This window comes from Peromyscus eremicus, chromosome 4 (assembly GCF_949786415.1).
Source record: "Peromyscus eremicus chromosome 4, PerEre_H2_v1, whole genome shotgun sequence".
In the NCBI taxonomy this organism is placed as follows: Eukaryota; Metazoa; Chordata; class Mammalia; order Rodentia; family Cricetidae; genus Peromyscus; species Peromyscus eremicus.
Window position 1 is genome coordinate 135908186 of NC_081419.1, and position 23706 is coordinate 135931891.

Consider the following 23706-nt stretch of genomic DNA (forward strand, 5'->3'; position numbering starts at 1 on the left):
GGCACTGTTCATGACCCTACTTCAGCCCTTTACTGAAGCTATGACCTCAGCTTGAGAGGGTCCAGAGAACATGAGGAAACCTGAAGTTTAGTGGAGAAGGAGCCCAGGCCGATCCCCTACATGGAATCTAAAACACACTGGTCCAGTTACTGCTCCCAATTACCCCTGGAACTACATGGAGTGGAAGGGTACTGAAGGATACCCAGCAACTATTGGTTGAGTTCATGCTCACCACTGGCTGTTCTCATCTCCTTTTGGCTTTGGAACTACACAGCCTATGGAAGTGGCAGCATACAAAGCAGTGGGACTCTTTGCTATAACTACCTCCCCATCACAGCCCCCACCATGTGATCTAGTAGATGCCCACTCCACCTTCCTACCTCAGATAAGGTATCACCTCTTCAGGAACACCCTCCCCCACTGCATGCTCCCAGCATGCTCTTCTCCCAGGCTCTCAAGGCCACTGTAATGTGTGTATAATTATTTAATGTCTCTGTTTCTAACTTGGCTGCAAGCCTCATAATAGCAGGGACTGTATCTACTGTTCTGCATAGTGTCTGGCACACAGTAAAAGGTCAATAAACCTTTGTTAAACAATTGAGGGAATAAACTATAATTTTCATCTTCCCAGCCATTATATTTGTTGCTAGGAAGTAAGAAGCCCCAGCATCTGGTTTTGGCAACATTGCCTTAGGAACATGGTCAGGGAGCCAGTCTCCTTGACACTGAACCCCTCGGAGGTCTGGAGTAAATGAGTCTCTGGGTCTATAAAGACACGGAATTGGGAGAGATATTGATGACCCACTCGGGCCAGGCTTGGACACCTAGACAGGCTGTTGCTCCTTTTCTCTCTCACCTCTAGCACTCAGCGAACTGCATCCAGTGGTGTTTGTTGTATTGCCTGCAGGCATTGCAAAACACACAAATTTGGAACGGGGTTCCTGTTTTCACGATCACTCACTGTCTTGAATCAAATAACAAATGCAAGGTGGCAGGGAGGGCTGGCAAACAACAAATGCCATGTGGAATGGAACAAAAATCTAACTCAAACAAACCTTTTCCACTTAGGAATGATAAACACTGCATATCAGGGCAGTGTAAACCATGAGCAGGCAGCTCCTTTAAAAATATAACCATCAATCTGTTGTTAAGCCCACAGCCAGTTGCAGTATTAATCACACTCTTCTGGCAAGAGAATCCATTTCCCAATAAAGTTTGAGTGGCAGGGAAAGGCAGAGCCAACCACCAGGAGATAAACTCGGCTTGCAAGTGATCTAAGGAAAGCTGCTCTTCTGGCTGGCTGCTCTCTCACCATCACGCTGCTAGCACCAGGCACATAAATACATACGCCACTCCACTTCCCCCACATCATATTTCTATCACCGCAGAGTGTTCCGCAGTTCTGTTCCAGGACCATTTTTCACCATGTGTCATTTTTGTACATTTGAACACAGACTGCCCTTAGAAATGAAGAGCCCTTTCCTAAGCACAGCCACCGTCTGTCGTTTCTCGTCTCTCCTCCTGTTCTCTTCCTTCCTCCTTCTCCCTCTGTCTTTTCTTTCCATCTCTTTCTCTCTCCCTCCCCTCTCTGCTTGTCCCTTCCTCTACATGTCTCTCGGGCTCTCTATCTCTGGTGTACCTCTGCCTCTGCCCCTCTCTCTCTCCACCCTCATCCTCTGCATGAATCTAGAGACAGTCATGCTAAGTAGCATTCTGTTGTTCGGCCAGCCTCCTGCCAGTTCTCACAACGTCACACCCATGCTGGGGGTGGTAGGACAAATCTCCAGTTTTTATCTGTACTACTTCTTTACCTAAGTAGCTACTAATGGGTATCTTTCTTGCATAAAATTGTTAGAGTCTTCTTGACCAATATCATTTGGAAACTTTTATGATGTCACTGCACCTATATTAAATTTGTACATTAATTTTGAATGAATAGTATCATTACACTATGGACTTTTTTCCTATCCATAAACATGGTATAACTCTCCACTTCTACAAGTCTTCCTTCATCCCCTTTAGCATTTCTTTAGGTAAATTGCATGTAATTTTTAGTTAAACCAAACCCTATAAACATCATAATGGTTGATACTATTAATAGCTTCTAAAATATTTTCTTTATTATTGTGAGACACAGGGAAACTACTGATTTTCATGTTTATATTATCTGACATATTTTTTGAACTTGCTAGTGCTAAAAATTGGTATGATGATTTTTTTCACTTAAATTATATCATATGAAAACAAGATAGTTTGTTCTTTCCTTTCCAATCCATATAACTTTCTATTATATTAATTTCATTGCATCACCCCAAAGCATATATATAAATGCTTTGGAGTTATGCAACAAATATATATATATATATATATAACTAGATATATATTAATAAATGTATATATATTACTAGAAATCATGATTATTCTTGATTCATGACAATCTAAGAAGAGAATGCTTCTCTTATCTATTTTCTTGGGGAGAAAATGGTTTATTTCATCTTACAGATTACAGTCCATCATGAAAGGAAGTCAGGGCAGGATTCAAGGCAGGAGCCTGGAGGCAGAAACTAAAGCAGAGGCCTTGAGAGAGTGCTTCTTACTGACTTTCTCCTCTTGACTTGCTCAGCCTGCTTTCTTATACCTCCCAGGACTAACTGCCCACTGTGGGCTGGGCCTCCCCACACCAAACATTAATCAAGAAAATGCTACAACAGACTTGCCTACAGGCCAATCTGATGGAAGCATTTTCTCAATTGAGGTCCTTCTTCCCAGATGACCCTAGCTCGTGTCAAAGTGACAAAAAGACAAACCAGCACAATGACCTTGAATGTCTAATTCTCCTGCCTCTGTTTCTTCAGTGCTAGGATTCGGATTGCAGGAAACAATCGCCATGTCTAGCTAACAGATCTCACTGCACTGAGTTAGAGAATACAGTCCAAATACAATCAACATTTAGAAATCAAAGACTGTCTTTCTAGCCTCACAAATAATCCCTCTTTTTAAAAGTTCTATATGTGCTCTCAAACATAAATAGCTGTATATAAAACTGTTGACCATGTTACTAAACGCTTCCTTAATATCTATTGGTTTATTTTATGTGGGGGTGGGGGTGAGGTACATGCCACAGTTAGCATGCAGAGGTCACAGGCAAGTGGTTATCTTCTTCTACCATGTGAGTCGTGGATCAAACTCAAGTCATTAGACTTAGAAGTGAGCACCCTTATCCACTGAGATATCTTGCCAGCTCATCCAACTCCTCTTGTTTGACTGTACCTGCTTGACAGGTTTCCAAGAAAGGTATATTGAAATCTCTACCTAAAATGGTAGATTGTCTATTTATTACTGTAATTCTTACAATTATGCCTCTCTGTAGTTTGCACTGTATTTGGTTGTATTTTCTCGTGATTATTACATCTTCTTGGAATATCATGCAATTGTGGCATTTCCAGAATAAATCATCTCTATTCTTCTTTGGCTAAACTTCACCTCCATCTGATATTGAAATTGCTAGACTTATATTATTGTAGTTATTTTCCTAGAATGCCACTTTTAGCCCTTTATTTTCAACCTTGTTCTATTCTCGCATTTATGTGCCTCTCATAAAATCAACCAGAAGATTGCCTGGATCTTTTTGTAAGCCAATCCAAAAGTACCTGTGTCTTAATCAGTGAGATTAATCCACTCATCCTGTAATCACTGATATCATAGATTTGATTTCTTCATCTTATTTTACGTTCGCTACTTATCACGCATTTTTCTTTTTGCTTTCCTTCTCTTACTGAATAGACCAATTTTTTTAGGGTTTTTTTCATGTTGCACTTTTGAAAGATTCACATTATATATTATGATTTTCATGGTTGCCCATAACTTAAGTAAGGCTCATACTAACATTTGTTTTTCAACTTAGTAGTAAAAGATTAGCCATAGTGATGTGACCCCAATACTAAGAAACAATACACAGACACTTTCCCAGTCCTGTGACTTTGTGCATATACTTGAGTTCATACATTGCCACTGACTAGAAATTAAATTCCAGTTATAGCCCATCCTGACACCTCCAAAACCCTGAACATGGGAAGTGGCTAGCACACCATGCCTTGTTTAACACCCTAATTAGAACAAGAATTCTCCTCCTCATCCATTATCAGGTTTTGTTGGTGGTGGTGTTTGGTACTGTCCATTTTGGGTTAAAATAAGTGTTTCTCCACAGAAGGGGTACAGTAAACCTGGCCAAAAGCCCACAACTCATATAGACCCCAGGGAGGAGAGAACCCATTACTGTTACTCTGCTAAATGGACAGAACATCATACTGCCTTCTAAATATTTCTGTTTATTCACGTGGATCAGTGGTGCCATCAACTTGGCCACAGGAGCTTCTTTCTATCTTGGAAAATAGTTAATGCAGAGATCCATAGCTGGCCAAAGCGCTGAGAATGAGTAACCAATGAGTGCTCCAGCCTAAATGGGACATCAGCATCAACTCCCCCAATGCTCCGGTAACACCTCAGAAGAAGGCATAGAAAGCATGCGAGAGCAGGGGAGTGGGCACTATGAAGTGTTATCCTCTGGACATGGCACGGGCACTGAGCTCATGAAAGCACCACATCTATGGTGACCTGCACATGATCCAGCCAAAAAGATCAGTCAACATTTCAGCAGGCAACACTGATTGGACTCAGTGAGTTACAAGAAAAAAAAGAGGTCATGAAGAGGACTGGGGAACACATGGAAGGGTGGGGGCAGTTGGGGGTGGATATGAGCAAGAGACATTTTAGACATGTATGAAAATGTCAACAAATAAGAAATCATCTTTAAAAATTGAAAATAAGGGGCTGGAGAGATGGCTCAGCAGTTAAGAGCACTGACTGCTCTTCCAGAGGATCTGGGTTCAACTCCCAGCACCCGCATGGCAGCTCACAACTGTCTGTAACTCCAGCTCCAGTGGATCTGGCTCCTTCACAAAGACATGCAGGAAAAACACCATTGCACATAAAATAAAAATAAGGGTTAAAAAATTGAAAATACGCTGTGTCTGCAGAGACTGGCCGTACTGTGGAGAGATAGAAATGTTCCAAGTTCAGAGGGTAATTACCTCATCTTGGGCTAGTAATAGCCCTCCAGAACAGACACTCCTTTCCCACCTCGGTGTCAAAACTAACATTCTATGACAAATAGATGAAAAACCTTTTGGAATCTATTAACGTAGCAGACCACTAGCTTCCAATAACCCAAAAGCAAAGAACATCATCAGATGGCGTCCTGGGCCGATAGAAAAGCTTTCCCCATCTTGGTGTAACTGCTTCTCTGAAGGACCCAGCAATGCATTTCAAATGTGTCTGCATTTACTCCTTTCTGTGTTCTGTAAAGCTATAAAATGTCATGAAACTGCGTCCGTGCTGGAACACGGAATTTGGGGTAACCTAAATCTGTGTTTCCTGGCCATGGTCACTCAAAATGGCTCTAGAATAAACTCTCTCTTATTACTTTAAAAAAATAAAATAAAAACAAAAAATAAAGGATAATACTCATATGAACACTAATTTTGATAATGTTATTGAATTATAACTGTTATATCATGACATTCATCTATTTTAAATGAGCAAGTTGGTGACTGTCGTGCTTACAGAGTGTCCAGCTGACACCATCACCACAGTACAATTTTGTGACACTTTTTTTCACCCCCAAAAGGCATTATCCTTATACCCAATTTGCAGTCAGCTTCCATTCCCACCTCCATCACTAGGCTGATTTACTTTCTGTGTCTGTCTGGACCTTTCTAAAAGTTTCATATGTAAGAAACTTTTGGATTCTTAGCCCATGGTGAGTCATGAGGTTTGCCACACTGTTGCATGGGTCAGCATTGGGCACTCCGCTGCATCCGCTTCTCAACAGATGAAAGCTCCTGTCTTGCAATGGATGCAGATGCTACTGTATTAGAAAGTTGCCTGGGAGCAGCATGGCCTAGGACTCTGGCACTCTGATATTTAACTTTTCCAAGAAACGGCCGGACTATTCTTTTAAAGTGGGTATACATTGCACATACTCACCAGGCATGCACACATTCAGTCCCTGTATCTCTACATCCTTGCCAATGCTTGTGGTACCATCACTTTCATCATTATATTAGTCCTAATGAGTGCATTTATTATTTCTATAATTAAAAACTAGAAACACAAATAAGTATACGAAACATATGCACATGTTCTATGGTCTTAAAGGAGGAAAACAGCAAAATTACTGGAAGAAATTCAAAATGATAAATATGGCTGCCCCTGAATATCAGGATTATGTGAATCTCTTTTTTCTCCATTTCTGTGCCTTCCTTTTAGACAAGCAACTGGTGTTTACTTTTATAACAGAAATAAATTAACTTTAATAACTTAACAAGATAACATAAGGTATTTTGCAGCTAATACAAAGCTTATTTTATCCACCTTAATATTTCCCCATAGTGACAATTGCTTAGTTTTCCTTCAGCCTTCATTTTGACTCACAGGGTAGCTGTTGTTACTAATTAGGCTCCAGGGAAGAAGCACACAGCTTTCAGAGCTCTTTCAAAGCAGGCAGGCGGCCTGGAAGGACAGCCCTTGCCACCATCCACCCTTCACAAGCCTCCTGTGCTGGTCCAGGCCTTCTCCACTCTGCACCTGGCTCTCACGCCATGCTTCACAAGGTAGATGGGATTCAGTTAGTCCTGTTTGGCTGGCAATGACAAAGGCTGCTTCCCCATGTGTAATTATAATCGCTACTCAGCATATACACTGGGAATTTCTCACTGAGCCATGTTCACCCACATGTAACTGAGCATCAGGGATGCACATGGTACCTTGCTGTGCCTCTTGAGTTTATAACCTAAGAATAAACACTGTACCCAAGGTACAAGTGGCTGAGGATCTTAGGTGACAGATACTCAGTACAGGCAGTAGTGGTTCCAGGAAGAGTTTTCTTTTGTCTATGTGAGAGGGGAAAGATGCTTCCAGGAGGAAAGGCTGCTTCTGGAGTTTGGGGTATCAGTTGAACGAAGAGCCTACATATCAGAACTTACACAAAGGCCCTGAGCAAGGATGGAGGGATGAGGCCAAGGGAAGAGCTTTCTCTATCTGCCTCCAGGCTCCCCTCAAATGATCTCCCCTGCTATTCTTCAAGGTCACCATTAAATATCTTTCTTCCTCTCAACTCCACACAAAGACTAGAGACTGGGTTATAACGGATATCTTGGCTAAACACAAGGCCAAATACAACCAGCCATCTTTGCTAACCCAGCTCATCTAAAACAAGAACAACCTAACACGTCCCAACCTAAGTTACCTGTATCCTACACTGTAATGTCTACTGCACTTGTAAACCCCAAGACCACTCTAGACTCATCACATTTTACAAAAGAGGTACTTAACTGTACATCATAGCCACTGCTTCATGCTAAAGACTGTACCTTGCTGAATTATTTTAGAAATGCCTTAAACATCAGGAGCCAAAGCAAAATCTCTGACTAGAGGGGACTATGTTTTATGGCCTAATGAATAATTTGCAGCAATAACGAGTTATCCGTGCCACCAAGCGTGAATTACTAATTTCCAAAAGACCCCAAAATTAATAAAGCACATTCAACCTTAAAACCATTCTGAACATAATCTTCCTTTGAGGATTCAGAAATGCCTAGAAACACTTTAAATTTGTGAATAAGGACTACGACTCTGGGTTGTCACATCTATACAAAGTGATTCAATAAAACCCCACAGGCTTAGAGCTCCCTAATCCTACTGTTCTAAGCAGAAAGAACAGGTCTCCCAGTAGTAAATGGAGGTAAATGCCACCAGCACTGGGCACAGAAGATTTGCCATTCATGAATGTCACTGGTTTTATTTTTGCTGTATTTCAGGTTTAATGAATACAGACAAATTCACCCTTCACTGGCATACAGTTCTAGACATTTTGACCAAGGTGTGTAGTCAAGTGAGACCCACCACTATCAGGATATAGAATATTTCTAGGACTCCTCCAGGGAAGAGCTTTACTCCTTTATGGACTCTACTTCTTCTTTCTAATCTCTGGAAACTTCTATCCCTATGGTTTTGCTCCCTGCATAATGTCATGGAATCAGAAATAATGATGCTTCAGAGATGGTCTCTTTCATTTAATCTTTTAGTCATTTATGTTGCTTCATTAACTTTATCTTTTAACAAATGCAGAGCTTGGTAGCCTCACAGCAGGCTCTTTATCATCATTCACCACTTGGGAAGTTCTTTTGTTGAGTCTTCTGAATCCATGGGACTCTGGCCTCAGCACAGTGAAGGGTTCTTAGTAGGGACACAAAACCAGCTTAACTGAACTGAGCTGCATCATGATCAGGGTCAACTTGGAAAATGCCATTTTCATTGAAACACTAAATTGCACTAAGCAAAGTTCTCAAAAACAGACAGTGAAGATGGCCTTGTGCTTTGTGGTACAATTTGGCTCTAGATGGATTTCCAAGAACAGAGACTTACAAAGTGCTCTGATGGAGGCAGCTGTGTTCCCAACTGAGCAGCTGGGAGTGTATGTCACTCTACAAGGAAATAGCACCATTTAGATTCTTGCTCAGTTGTTGCATGGGGTCTTTTGCCTCACCAGACAGAGGAGCTTGGTCTGAATCAAGGCAGCAGGGAGCTAATCTCACCACGTACCCTAGAGAGGCCCCATCTCAGCCTTTCCTCTCGAATGTGATAGACCTTAGCTCCAGCACCTGTGAACCCTATGAGTATTTACTCAGCTCCTCTGTGTGGCTATTCTGCATCAGGTTAGGGGTGTCAGCTTCCACACAAGCCACAAGAGTGCTGACAGTGCTGAGTTAATTCCCTCTCTGGCTCTTTAACTCTGGACCTTCCACCATGAAAGACTCCCTAGAAGGGTCATTCCAACAGTTTGATGAGCAGTGTGTTCAAACAAGGCACTCACTCTGCCTAACCCACTCCTCACACACACCCACTAGCCCATCTCTCTGGTCTCCACATACAGGTTGATGTCGGTGGGGATGGAGGACATGTAAAACATCTTACTTTTCGAATTTGTCACCTCTGAATAATAAAGTCTGGAACCCACATCACAAAAGTCCAATGCCCACAGTTCTGCTTTCCACAGTCTCTGTTGCTCATGGTCAGAAGAAAATATTAAATGGAAAGCTTCAGTATTAAATTAATCATACTTCTAAGATGATTTATTTGTACTACAGTATCAGAATCATACAACTGTAGTATTGGTATTACCAATAGTGGCATCCAAATAACTTAATCTTCAGGTATATAATATATATGCACACATACACACATACAAGTATGTACACATTCATACATGCACTCTTTGTGTGTGTGTGTGTGTGTGTGTGTGTGTGTGTGTGTGTGTGTGTGTGGTTTAGTTTGGTAGCATCTGAGGTTCAAGGTTATCTGTCAGTCTTAGACTATCCAGACCACCACTGTACCTGGCCAAAAAAAAAAATCATCTCTCTGAGTGTCTCTAGAACAGCCCCATCTCTTGGCTTGTTGTTAGTGACTGGAGAGTATGAGGAAGGATGAGAAAATGACAAAATTTTTAAATCTGGTCTTTCTCGTGAATACAATAGAGTTAATAATGCCTCCCTGCTGTGAGGCTTAAATAATGGATAATAACAATAATATCAGCTATTACAAACAGAAAGCTTATTTAAGGGTCAAATATCATGGGGATACACATTCTCTTTATTGATTCTAATCCATGCACCCAACCCTCTAAGGAAAGAATATCATCACACTCAGCTAAGAATGAGTTGCCCAGAGATTCTAAGCAATTGGCTCAAAACCACCAGCCAGTCAATGCTGTGGCACAAACTGTTCTCTTCATCATTGCATTGAACTTTAGCCTGCTTCTGCAATGAGACTCAAACTAATAATCAAGGGTTTAAAAGGAGAAGGATGGAGGGAGGAATAGAGATAGGAAAGGAGGGAGGGATGGAAGAGGAAGAGAAGAAAGGCATAAACCCCTGGCAACCAGGCATTACCGACATAAATCTACAGATTTTTACACCATGATTCCAATGAGTGATTTACGAGGTCCAGCTAAAGACATGCAGTCACCTCCCTGCCCCTCCCTCCCCAAGCCCATTGATGTTGCTGTAAATAAGTACAATAAGACAGGGTCATACTACCACTGTGAGTTTGGAAAACACAGCAGGTGGGCAGTGCTGGTCACAGAACTAGGGCACATGGAAAAGGGATGAGGGAGCTGGAAGGTGGAGACAGAGGCTTTCCCATCATGGAGGCAGGAGGAAGGACCATCCATGTCAAGCCTCTTACAGTGGCCACCAGGACTAAGTGATGGGCTATTACCACCCTTGCCTTCTCCAAGACCAGAAGATCCACTTTCCAGGCTGAAATGAGACATGTAAGCTCCAAGAGACACTAGAAAATCTTCCAAGAATATTCCTAAGCTTATGAGTAGAGGTCACCCTCGCCCAAAACATTCCTTCCCAGCTTAACACAGCACAGCATCCATCACTGTCCAAGTGCAACCTGTCAATCAACTGACCTACCCATGGAACCACAAAACTGTAGTGGGTAGCCATTCCAGCTTTGATCTGGAAGTTCTAACCCCCATTGAGACTTCGGCAACTGTCACACCTACAAGGCAGGGCCAAGGGAGGCGCCTGGAGACCTGAGATCTGGATGGGCTGCACTCTGACTCTGTTCCAGGACCCTGGACGGTGGAGGTGGGCCAAGAAGAGCTCCAGAGAATACTGCTGGACTGCAATACACCTTCCCCAGACCCCGCGACCTACCTATCCCTTAATTTGTAAGTTACGCCATTAAATAAATCTCCTTTTAACTACATGGAATGGCCTTAATAATTTCACCAAGTGGTTCCAATTCAATTATAAGCCAAGCTGGCTTTGGAGATGGAATTGGCTCACTCCTTCTCTAAACCCAACCACATTGCTAAAAGAAAAGTTTGAGAGATTCTTCAGTCCCATATCAGAAGAGCCCTCCGGTGTGGGACAGAAGGAAATCAATAAAAAGGGACCATTGTCTTCTAGATTCTAATTCTCTCCATGCTTACTCTTGATTTCTCAGAATCCTTTCTTACATGCTATGTCCTCTTTAAATCCAAACCTTCCATTTTGATAACAAATAAGTTTTTCTAATAGCAATCTCAAAATTCTCCAGAAGGAAGATGGGGCCCCAACAACAACTCTACCCAATCCAGAATGATGCCATGGTAATCATCATCATACTACACTTCTTACCAGAATTTCAGACAATCTTACCCATTACTCTAAGACTTGCTGCAGAACCTACAGTTAGTCTAACTGAGATTTAACTATCTGAGCTTTCTCACAGTACCCAACAGAGATAACATCACCCCATAAACAGCAGGAAGCAATGCTAAGAAAACGACGCCCCTTCTCCCTTAGGTTTCATAATTCTCAGGGTTATGGATGATGGTTATAGGATTGGGGGTGGAATAAAATATTAAACTCAGTATTCTAAAAAAAAGAGAGAGAGAGAAAAAAGGGAAAAGAAGAAATGGAATGGATAGGTATAAGATATTACGGTAGATTATTGTATATACTAGTAAACAAATTTAGTAAAATAGCAGCCTTAAATAATTTGCACTGTTATGGATTCTTATATGTTGATACAAATGTAAACTATTTTTATATTCCTGTTTAAGATAATTTGTATATTGATACAAATACAGAACTATATTTGTTATAATGTACATATATTTCTACTCTTATTTGAAATATTTGTATATTGATAGAAATGTAAATTTATATCTGTCATACTTTATGTATGTTCTACTTCTGTTTAGGATATTCGGTATATTGATATATATTTAAGATTATTGTCATATTGCATATCGCACTACATACTCCTACCTCTGTTATAAACATCTTGTGTATTGTCACAATTTTGAAGTCATCATTCTTTACCATACATTTGATTATAGACTGTTTACCTTGTTTGTGTGAAGCCTTAGTCCTTAAGTTATTTCAGTAGATAAGACTTATAGATTTATAGTCACCTATGCCTGTCATCTCTATAGTTACATTAGTTAGGTTATCCAGATTTACAGATACATAGATCAGATGGACAGGTAATCTTCAAACACTTCATAGATCTAGAGAATATGGCATTTAAATAACTTAGAATTCTGTTGACGTGAGACACAATTGCTCCTGGCTGCACCAATTTGATCCCGAGAGAATGTTGGGCTTCTAAGACATTTCCATTTGGAAGTTTGTCTTCTTGGCACAAAATGGCCTACTGGGCAAAGAACTGCCCTTGCCTCGATGGCTGACAGTACGTATGCAATGCTGTCCTTTCTGGACAAGCGGGACACAAGGAAAGTGACCACTGTACTCTGCCAAGACAGGGTAAGATGGTCTTTCAGAATTCCTGCTTCAGAAAATGGTCTGTCAGATACTTTAGGCCTGTAGCCAATTTGAATGCACCAACAATGCTGAGAAACATTAGGTGACTGTCCAGGCTGCCAGCTGCCTTGGTCTACTCTTGCAAGATTCCCGAAAGTTGCTTGCATCCATCTACCATTTCTCATGTACCATTATATTCCTTCTCAGGTCTTTGATGGGATTGAAGACTAGCAGTTATAGTTACAACTTAGTAGATAGAACATATTAAGTATTAGATTCAGGTTCTTTAGGATAGGACACCTTTTGGAATGATCTTTGTAACATGCCATTTACCTATGCTCTATACTTCTCTGGATTTTAGTATATGTTTCTTGTTTGATATTGTTTGCATTGGTTGTAGTTCCAACTTATCTAGGTCATTATCCCTCATTATTCCTGGACAATATTTGATAACCATTCCTTTGTATATAGTCTTGTATTAGGTTAGAACCTTCTTATTTAGACAAAAAAGGAGGAGATGTAGTGGGTAGCCATTCCAGCTTTAATCTGGAAGTTCCAACCCCCATTGAGACTTCGGCAACTGTCATGCCTACAAGGCAGGGCCAAGGGAGGTGCCTGGAGACCTGAGATCTGGATGGGCTGTGCTCTGACTCTGTTCCGGGACCCTGGATGGTGGAGGTGGGCCAAGCAGAGCTCCAGAGAACACTGCTGGACTGTGATACACCTTCCCCAGACCCCGAGACCTATCTATCCCTTAATTTGTAAGTTAAGCCATTAAATAAATCTCCTTTTAACTACGTGGAGTGGCCTTAATAATTTCACCAATATAAAACCACTCAACTGTCTGCAAGTCTGAACCTGCCCCACCTTCCTAAAATGAATTTTCTGTGGGAGAAAAACAATACTAGAGAAATAGGTAATCTGAGCCTATAAAACTGACTCTGGAGTAAGGGAGAACAGAGAAACAGACAAGACCTTTCAAATACTCCTCCCTACCATCTTCTAGGACATTAAAAAGGACAATGCATTCAGAACAAGTACAGGCTGCTGGAAATTTTAATGGTCTGTGGACAAATTTATTACTACAATTTATTACATCTGTGGTGCTGGTGGTGTCTGGCAAAAGTCCATCACAAAATTATAATAGATATAAAAGGTATAACAATATAACCATAAAAAGCAAAATGTATATAAGCAAAACCACCTTTATTTGGATGCATATAACAGTAATGACGAGACATGAAAAGAAAAGCTAGGAAAACACATCAATGACCTCACCTACAACCATGGTGAGATGTTCACAATTATAGTCTAAATAAATGAAATCACTAATATTTGTCATCTCACAAATTTTTCAAAAGCTATCAAAACACTAAAATACAGGCCTGCACACTGGCTCCTCATGTAAACTATCTGCCATGAAAGCCCAACATCTCAATTTGATCCCCAGATCCTGTGTAAGGTGAAAGAGGAGAACTGACTCCCAAAAGTTGTCCTCTGATCTCCACACTCACCTGTGTGTGCAAGCCAGGAAACAAAATAATAATAAATAATAAAGGAAAGAAAAGTTTGGAAGTTTGTTTTCTTAACTCTAAAATACATGTTGAGAATCTGAGAGGATTTTTAAAGCAAAGGCCAAAAGAAATGAGTTTATGGAAATTAAGACAAAAGGAAAAAAGAAAAACAAGAAGAAAACATTAAGAAAAACTTTCAGAATAGAGCCAAAAATTCTGTGAATAAAAGATAAAGCAAAAGAGACATATGGAGGATAGTCCATGTAATAAACACCCACCTACTAGGAGTTGATGGGCAACTGAGCAATAAAAAGAGGATAATTATCAAAACATGAAGAGTAAGTTTCACAGAACTTAAGAAAGAAGATAAAATAAACTAGATTAAATACCAAAGTAGGTAAATGAAAAATGCCGTAAAGAAACAGCCAAGCATTGGGGCAATGGCTTGCTAGGGAAGAGCACCTGTATGCAAGCCTGAGAACCTGAATTTGAATCCCCAGCACCCACACAACATCTGGGCACAGTGGCCTGCACCTGTAACATCATTGTTGTAGGGTGCAGACAGGTCAATCCCAAAGGAGCACTGGTCAGCTGGCCTACCGAAACAGCAAGACCCAGGTTCAGTGAGAGACACTGTCCCAAGAGGATATGGTGAAGCAGGGGAGAAGGAGATACCTTACACCCTATGTGCAGAGAGAGAGAGAGAGAGAGAGAGAGAGAGAGAGAGAGAGAGAGAGCATTCTAAAGTCTCCTAGGAGTATTTACTACATGTGCACATTCAAAGACACAATGTGTAGACAAAATGAAACCATAAAGGAATGAGAACTTTAAGTGTTACACTAATTAGCAAGAGAGAATACCAGAAGACAACCAGACATATTTTGAAATGTCAAGGAAAAACTGTTTTGACTCTAGATATTTAAAGTTATCTGCATACATACAACACTCACAAGTACACGGATGAAAACAGTTTTACAACCTCAAGAACTAGAGGGGTATGGGACATGGTGGTACACATCTGTAATCCCAGTACTCTGGAGCTGCAGCAAGTTCAAGGCTAGCCTCGGCTACATAAAGAGACACTCTCTAAAAAATTAAAATAAAATAAAAAAAAAGAAAGAAAGAACTAAAAGTGTTCAAAACCTATTCTTTTAAGACAGATGGGTTATTGGGAATATACTAAAACAAAATGAAAAGAACATGAGAAAAGAAAACAGCTACATGGTTCTAGGAAGCAGAGAGGAAAAGCCCAGGAAAATGCTGGGGCATTGGGTTTGGGGTATCAGTGCACTTGAAGGAAAAGGACAGAACGGCTGGATATAGTGAAGGACGCATCTGATTCTTCGACCAGCAAAAGAAAGAGACAATAAGGAAACCAATTCCTAAGGCTACATGGAAGGTGAGATTCTAAACTCATCCAAACCTCACGACTTGACCCTAACAGCTCATGGGACAGTAAGGAACATACACACCTGGCTGGCAGTGGGCACTTCTGACATGGTCCTAACTGTAGAGACATTTCCATCATCTTGCTCAGGTTCTCCCAAAGCATAGCAAGACAAGGACATGTGGGGAGACAGTTTCCCTTTGGAAGTGATCTTATGGACAGCAGAGTACTGCGAAGGGGGCAAGAAAGGAGAAGCAAAAGCCAATCTAAGGGTTGAGTACACATCAGACCATCACTGGAGACAGCTAAGATGCAGGAGCATCCTAGAGAAGGGGGCAACCAAGTCTGGGGACTGGAAATGAGAATGCAGTGTACTACTGAGAAGCCCATTTTCTCTGTGCACATACTATTTCATAATACTGCCTACATAAAGGAGGAACAAGAATACTATGTACCGCCGGGCGGTGGTGGCGCACGCCTTTAATCCCAGCACTCGGGAGGCAGAGCCAGGCGGATCTCTGTGAGTTCGAGGCCAGCCTGGACTACCAAGTGAGTTCCAGGAAAGGCGCAAAGCTGCACAGAGAAACCCTGTCTCGAAAAACCAAAAAAAAAAAAAAAGAATACTATGTACCATTAGCCCTGCTCATCAAATGTTTTTGGCTCTTAGCTTTCCAAGCATAGTATAAAATCAGACACTCTGGGCCCATTATGTTTGAATGTTACCATGTGACACCCTTTAGCCAATGAAGTATAATGAAAGTGATTTCATGTCCATCCCTCTGCTATATAGAACAGGACCACTACAGATAATAAGTGTTGTTTCCATGGGTTGTCAAGTAGAGAAGCCCCTTGCTGTGGCACCAGTCCATGGTAATTCACAGGAGATTGATGACAAAGAGACCTGTGTTACTTAAAGCCACAGAAATCTGGGGACTTTCTGTTACTGCTACTTCACCAAGCCCAGTCTGACTAATACAATGAATATTTCATACCCATTGATGATGTTGTAGGTGGGGATCAGTTTACAAAATTTCAAACCTGCATTATGTTCACAATATACATGGAGAAAATAAGAGACTTCCACACATCAAGTGCAAATAGCATTCATTGTTGGTGGACATTATTTAAAGAGAAGTTCATTCTTAGATTTTAAGTGCATGAGCATGTATACTTCATCCAAAAATTAGACATTGAGAATGAGGAAGATGTCTGAGTGGCATGTGTTTGATATGTAAACATAAGAACCAGTATGTATCCCCGGCACTCAGGTAAATGCCAGGTAGGTGTAGGGGCCTTGTGTAATTCCAGTGCACAAGAGGCAGAGATGGGATCCCAGAGAAAGCTTGATAACAATCTGTATGAAAGAACTCTGGGTTCAAGTGAGAACCCATACCTTCATGGATAAGGTAGAGAGTGATCATCAAGGAAGATTCTAGACATCAGCCGAGGACCTCCACACATAACATAGACATGCATACCACACACAGAGACAAATGCAATAAATAAATAAATAAATAAATAAATGATGTTTAAAAGTCAAGTAGAGTAAGGGACTATATCAAGAAGAGAGATGGTGTCACATCTGTTTGGACTTTGTGCTTATGAAGTCTAAATTCTTAGACCTATTCTGTCTCATAAAATACACAAGCTCTTCTTCAACTATCAGGACCTATAGCTTGGGCCCTATACATCCAGAAGTTGACTTCACCACTTGCACGTCTTAAAAATCTTCTGTAAAAGTTCACATACCCTAGGCAGTGTCTAGCCCTACTCTCAAGTCTCTTAAGAACATGTTCATCTTTTGTGAGATCCATCCACATAAAACAAAAGGAATTTTAGAAAATCATATTTCTAGAACCCAACAGGAAGCCTCATACTCACACAAGTGCAAACTCACACTTATGCATACACAAACACTAAGGGTCAGCACAGCACACCAATTCTAGGACTACTTTTCCAATCTCCTTCATCTTTCCATTTTCCAAAAAGCATTCCAAATGATCCTTAATGAGTTTAATCAACTCGTGTCACTTGTTTCCCAACACACTTACAGAATGAAAACAAAACTTCTTACTGTGGCCTGTGAGGTCCAGGAAACCGGTACCATGTCACTGTTCCCTAACTTGGTATATGCCAATCACAATAGTCTTTTTCTTGGGTCTTTATACTGAGCCACCCTCCCACTTGTGGGTCTAGTACTTGCTGGTCCTGCTTCCCAGAATGCCATACTCAGGGCTCTTTGCAAGATCTCTTCTCATTCTTCAGGATATAAGATCCAGCCTAAATGACTCTTCCTCCAGGAAGCTCTCCTATGATGTCATCATGGAGATTGTGTCCCTTCCCCAAAGCTCTCCACTATCATGTCTCTTTCCTGTACAGACTCTACTAGATTATTCCTTGAGTATATTTGCCTGCTTGGGCAAGACTGTTGGACATGCCCATTAGCACAGATGCTGCAGGTGGTTTCTCTGTCTAGATCAAAGCCACATCTACAGCACCCAGATTACATCTAATGTGTATTAAGCCCATAATAAATGACTGTCCCCTAAATGACTACAGACAGACAAGAGTACCCACTGTGAAGAAGGCAAGAAGAAGTATGCATTAATGGTGGAAATGAGGGTACATTATAGGGGGAGATGCTCAAGCTAGTGTTGAGGGCTCATCAGAACCCCCATGAAATGTGTGATAGGCAAGGGAAAGAAGACACACACACAAAAGACTGGCCTCCTGAAAGAGCAGAGCCTATGAGTAGAGGACTCCAGGTTTGTGAAATCCCAGAGCCCCTCAAACCCTGCATTCTGGAGATGGAGTTCTATGAGTCCCACAGACCCCCTGGGAACCTTGGAGAGACCGCTCACACCTATGACTGTGCTTTGGGAGGACAGCCCCACTTCACACAAAGAGCTGGGCCCACACAGGGCAGGCTCTGGTTCGCCAGTCCACATATGTCCTGGACTGTGATCAAGCAGTTTCTATCCCAGTGACACAGTGTGCCTCTACATCAGCCTCCTACCATCAGCAATTTCTCCCACCAGCGCTGAGAGGTAAATCACTATGGTTGTTTCTCTGTATCACTGCTGAGAACACAAGAGCATAGAGTCTAACTGACTCACCAGCGTTGGTGGCCAAAGAGGGAGCAGAATTTGGCACTTGCCTTTGTGAGCCACACCAGCCTCTTGTAGCCTCCTGCAGCGGGGCTGCTGCTGGACATGCTGAAGACAGGGTGATGCATAGGGGTCACTGTGCCCTGCAGCTTCCAGTCCCTACCCTAAAGTCCTCCCAGCTGCCCCCTCCCCTTCTCCCTCATCTTCTCTCTCCCTTATGCTCCAAATCCACCAGGTTCTACAGATGGTCCCCACCTTTAGCTCTTCCTGCCACAAGGGAGCCCTGTGTCTTCTCTAGTGTGGATATGGTGGGGGGGGGGGGTGGCAGAGGTGTTGGGGTAAAAGTGTACAGATGTCTATGAGCATAGTGTGGAGCACAATGGTCAACATTGGATATCTTCTTCAGTCACTCTCCATCCAACTTTTTGAGACACTATATTCATTTTTGTTTTGTTTGCTTTTCCCACGTGGGTTCAGGGCACCAACCTCATGTTCTCATACTTGTGCAGCAAGTACTTTCCTAACAGAGATGTCCCCATTCCTGCTTTCTCCACTTGGTGCTCCTGGACCCCCAGGTCTGTGAAGCCCTTCCTTAGGATACCCCTGATGTTAGACAGCATAGAGGAAGCCTCAGTGGCAATCCTGGAAATCCCAGAGTCTGTCTTGGGAGGAGCTGGCCCCTCCTCTCAGGAGCTTCCTGCAGAGAGACACAGGGGCTTCCTCTCTCCTGCTCTAACTTACAGTTTTTCCCACACACAAAGGCAGAGGCCCCGCAAGCCTGCCCAGAATATTAACACAGCCTTCCAAATGTGCCAGGAAAGCCAGGCAATCCCCCTCAGCCACAGGGGCCAGCTGGAGACGGCTGCCATCCAGGGCACTGAGGGCCAGGGCAGCTAGTCAGAGCCCTTCTGTAGGAAGGCAGGCAGGAGGCTGGAAGCCCCAGGCTCCCCTTCTAGACATCACAAATCCACTGGTTTGAATTGGTCCAGCTCCCCCAGGCCTGGCACCCAGGCAAGCTGCCAGAATGAAGGCCCTCTGTGAATCTGGGGGAGATTAAATTAAAAAGTCAAAGCTCTGAGCACCAGGAGGCTTCTGCAGTCATAAATCTGCTCTCAGAGGAGCACAGGAAGCACCAGAAGAAGCAGGTTATTTAAGCTGCTGGTGGGCACTGCCTCCCTTCCTAAAGATGTGATTCAACAGCACAAGAGCCTGGGCAACCACATGTTGTAGCCTAGAGGTAGTACCTTGGACAGCAGCAAGGGGATGAGACAGAAGTGAAACATCACAGGATCAGATAGATCCCAGCTGTCACTTAGGGCCTATGCAACCTCGGGCAGGTCACCTGACCTCTCCATCTCTTTCTTCACTCAAAAAATAAGTTCAATGGAGTCACCATGTGCACCTGCTCCATAAGCGACACCAATGTGGTAACCGTGGCAACAATGAAGACGATGATGGTGCAGGAAAGTAATGAGCAAATTGTTAATTAGAATTAACACGAGGCACTTGTTCTCTGCCAGATATGGTTCGCTCCTTCAATTCCTGTGGCAATTCTGTGATAAGATGCCTTATAGCTTCTGCTTTACAGTAGAAGGAGGAGCACAAGGAGGTTGAATGACTGCCCAGGGTCACACAGCCAGTGATAGACAGGGAGTCAAACCTGGACAGCCAGGTCCTTCCTGATAGCAAATGTGGTACTCTCCTGACTCAGAATCTGAGTACCTTAAGGAGCATGAAGATCCTTCCCCCATTCACTGTGAAGGAGACATTTAAGAGGGCAAGAGGGTGTAGATCCTACAGCAAAATTCAGGGCCTCTTTGTGACCCTATATGTCTTCTGTGTGGTTCTGAAAGCCCCAAATGCCTCGTCTTCCAAGAAAATCAGTCAGTACCAATATGCACAGACACCCAAATGCAGCTGTGCAAAATGAACCCAGGCTCCCACAAATACCACAGGCCATACCCCTGCAGGCTCCCTGCGAGGAAGCTTATTCTCTCCATAACTCCAGCAAGGCCAGGGCTAGAAATCCACCTATCTGAATTATCCACACCAGCCCCAAGAGGCCCAAGGACATATTGAAATCTGTTAAATCTTTACCCTGTAGTTAAGACTCTGTACTCAAAGCCTTAGAGATAGAGCACAGTAAAGCAGCTAAAAGCACAGGCTACCAAGCAAGCTGGCCCACAGTGATGACTGTGGCTAAAGCCCTTGGCTATGTCACACCACCTCTGACTCAGTTTCCTCACACATACAAAGTAGGCAACTATATTTAGAGGGTCATTTTGAGGATACCAAGTGTTTTTTAAACAGTTTGTAGAATCCCAAGCATATGGTAAATAGCTCTCCCTTGGTCATCAGCCCACTCTTTAAAAGATTACTTAGTTATTTTGAGAGCTCCCTTCCCGAAATGGGGGGAAAAAAAACCTTCAAAGAATTCACAAAAGATGTTACATATCTCCCAAGCCAGATGGTGCTTTTCCTACTAGGAACAAAGGATAGACTGAATAATGCTAGAAATTGACCCTACATTGTAAGATAAAACAAATCAAACCAGATATTTAAACATCAACACATACTCCTAGAATGGCTGCTGAGCCCAGAGACTGTCCACAGATGCCATGTTTTAAGCCTGTACGCCTGGCTGCTGGTTGAACAGTATGTTATACCACCAGGAATTACATTTGTGGTGAACAGAAACCAAGACGGTCTCGCGCTGGAATCCTGGCCTACCCAGTGGCCTGACTGAAGTGTAAGCTGATTATGTCCCTCTTGTCACTGAGCTGCCACCCAGGAATACTCAGCCCTATAGTGTACTTCACAGGGCTGGCACAGGCAGACACAGATAGGATTTACATAGATAAGATTTACATGGCCATGCAAAAGGTTCCCACATCACTTCAAACCATTCACGCCACATCTGTCTTGCAAGAGGGCAGCGTAGCAGCTTGCTTGTCTTTCCTTAGTCATCTGCACATATGGACATTCCTCCATCATAATAATGAAAAGTCTTTACTTCATGAGTGAAGGAATAGGGTCCAGAGAAAAGGAACAATGATTTCCCACATCATCGTTCACAAAAATCATTTCAGAACCACAAACCACTTTGAATGATGAAACACCCGGAGTGGGTAGTAAATCGGCAATGATATCCTGTGTGCTACAGTGAAAGGTGTGGATTGGAGTTTATGAAGGACACACAGCAAGCTGGGAGGTGGGCTGAGCATCCCCATACATGTCAACCCACTCTAGTCTGGTGTTCTCAAGGCCTCCTCCTTCCTTGCTCCAGACTCAAGTACTGCAAGAAGGCTGGTAGCTGTGTTGTTTCCCCAAGACCATCCTCTCTGACCAGGACATCCACAGGAAGCTCAAAAAGAATCCCAATGCTACTACCCAATCTTCACATTGATAATGGCATGCCCCAACTATTATAGACTCTGGCACACATGGGCCTCTGCTTCTGTCTAAAAATCTTCCCAGTTACTCACATTCATTCCAGTCAGCCTTTCAGATACATCACATCTCAAACAGCTCTCCACCCACCGGCATCATCCCCCACAGCAACAGTTGGCATGGTAGATGATACCCTCAGTACTTCATTTTTCCTCCCAGGGCTCTACTTCCTGTCTTGGGGCTTCTTTTCTGCTTGCCTGGGGGTACTTGGAAGTCATGAACCATGGTTGTGTTTGTCTTGGAAGCTCCTTTCACAGACCTCACAGGGAGCCTGTGATAGTCAGAACCCAATGTGTATTAGTTGCATTGACCTCCGAAGGAAGATCTACGTGTGTCACATAGAGAGGGGCTCACTTGTGCAAGAACACTGCCTTCAGATTCACAAATGCAGTTAGAAAGCAAATTCACTCCACTGGGTCAATGTCGAGGATGCCGTAAACACGAGCAACTCCCAGATCCATCTACAAATTAAAAGAGCAGTTACTATGGAGGTGAGCTTAAGTTACTTCAAAACTGTGAGCCTTGAAATAGGACCTGAAGTCTCCTCGTGCCTGGAGGGGCATCCATGCACAGTTCCCCACTCATCCTAACATCCCAGCCACAAAATGTCTCTTCCATTGCAGACTCTGTTAAAAACCAGGGGCAGCAGGGCTCTTCTCCCCTGGCCCACCTTGATGGAGCAAACAAAGTGACAGGCATCTAACCAGACAAGGACAGACAACATAAAAACAGGAACAGGGCCTGTGCAGACACACAGCCATGGGGGCACAAGGTGTGAAGCTAAACAGGAAAGCGGCCCAAGCAGATGACTTCTATAGTGTGTGTGTGTGTGTGTGTGTGTGTGTGTGTGTGTGTGTGTGTGTTCACACACACATGTATGTACCAGAATGAGGTTTGCTTTGGTCAAGGTGCTAAAAGATCGAGTACTAAAATTCCCAGGCAAAGCAAACAAGTCAGTCAGCTTTCCACAAAGAATAAGAGAGTTCAGATTCTCTAACCCTCACCTCCTGGGATTTTCTGGGAATCAATTCCAAAGGAAATGTACAGAAAGAAATCATGTCCTGATAAAAACCAGCCAGTTAGCCGGGCGGTGGTGGCGCACGTCTTTAATCCCAGCACTCAGGAGGCAGAGCCAGGCCAATCTCTGTGAGTTTGAGGCCAGCCTGGGCTACAGAGTGAGTTCCAGGAAAGTTGCGAAGCTACACAGAGAAACCCTGTCTCAAAAAAACAAAAAACAAAAAACAAAAAACAAAAAACAAACAAAAAACAGCCAGCACCTCCTCCTAAGGATGGCAGCTTAAACGCTGGGGACTCAGCAGTGCACGAGAGGTGTGACCATGGCCTAGAGGCTGTGGAGGTGGCTTCAGATAACAGCCCCATCTCTCACTGCATGGGACTCCAGGCAAAACTGCACAGTCTTCCCAGCCTCGGTCTCCCTGAACTATAAAATGGAAATTCTAATGTATGGCTCTAATAATAAAAATGGGACATGTGATAAACTGTTCAGTCCAGAACAGGTGGTGAATTCCCAAGAAAACATCATTGGTATTAGGTTATTTTCGTCAAATATTTTGTCAAAAATTCCAAGATAGGCTAACAACTGAGTTCCTGACTTATGTGATCCACACAAATGCAGATGTTGGGAGTGGGGAATGATATAGGGAGAGAGTCCTAACTCTTTGTCTGATTGACATGTCATGAGACTTCTCCTGACAAGATGTAATGACACATTTACTCACCCCAAATAGGGATGGCACCAACAGGCAAAAAAAGAAACCTGCCTAAGTCCAGCTTAGCGAAGCAGTGAGCTTCATGAGAGTGAAGGTGACTCCAGGGCAGCTGTGCCACCAGGAAGCCACAACCACACA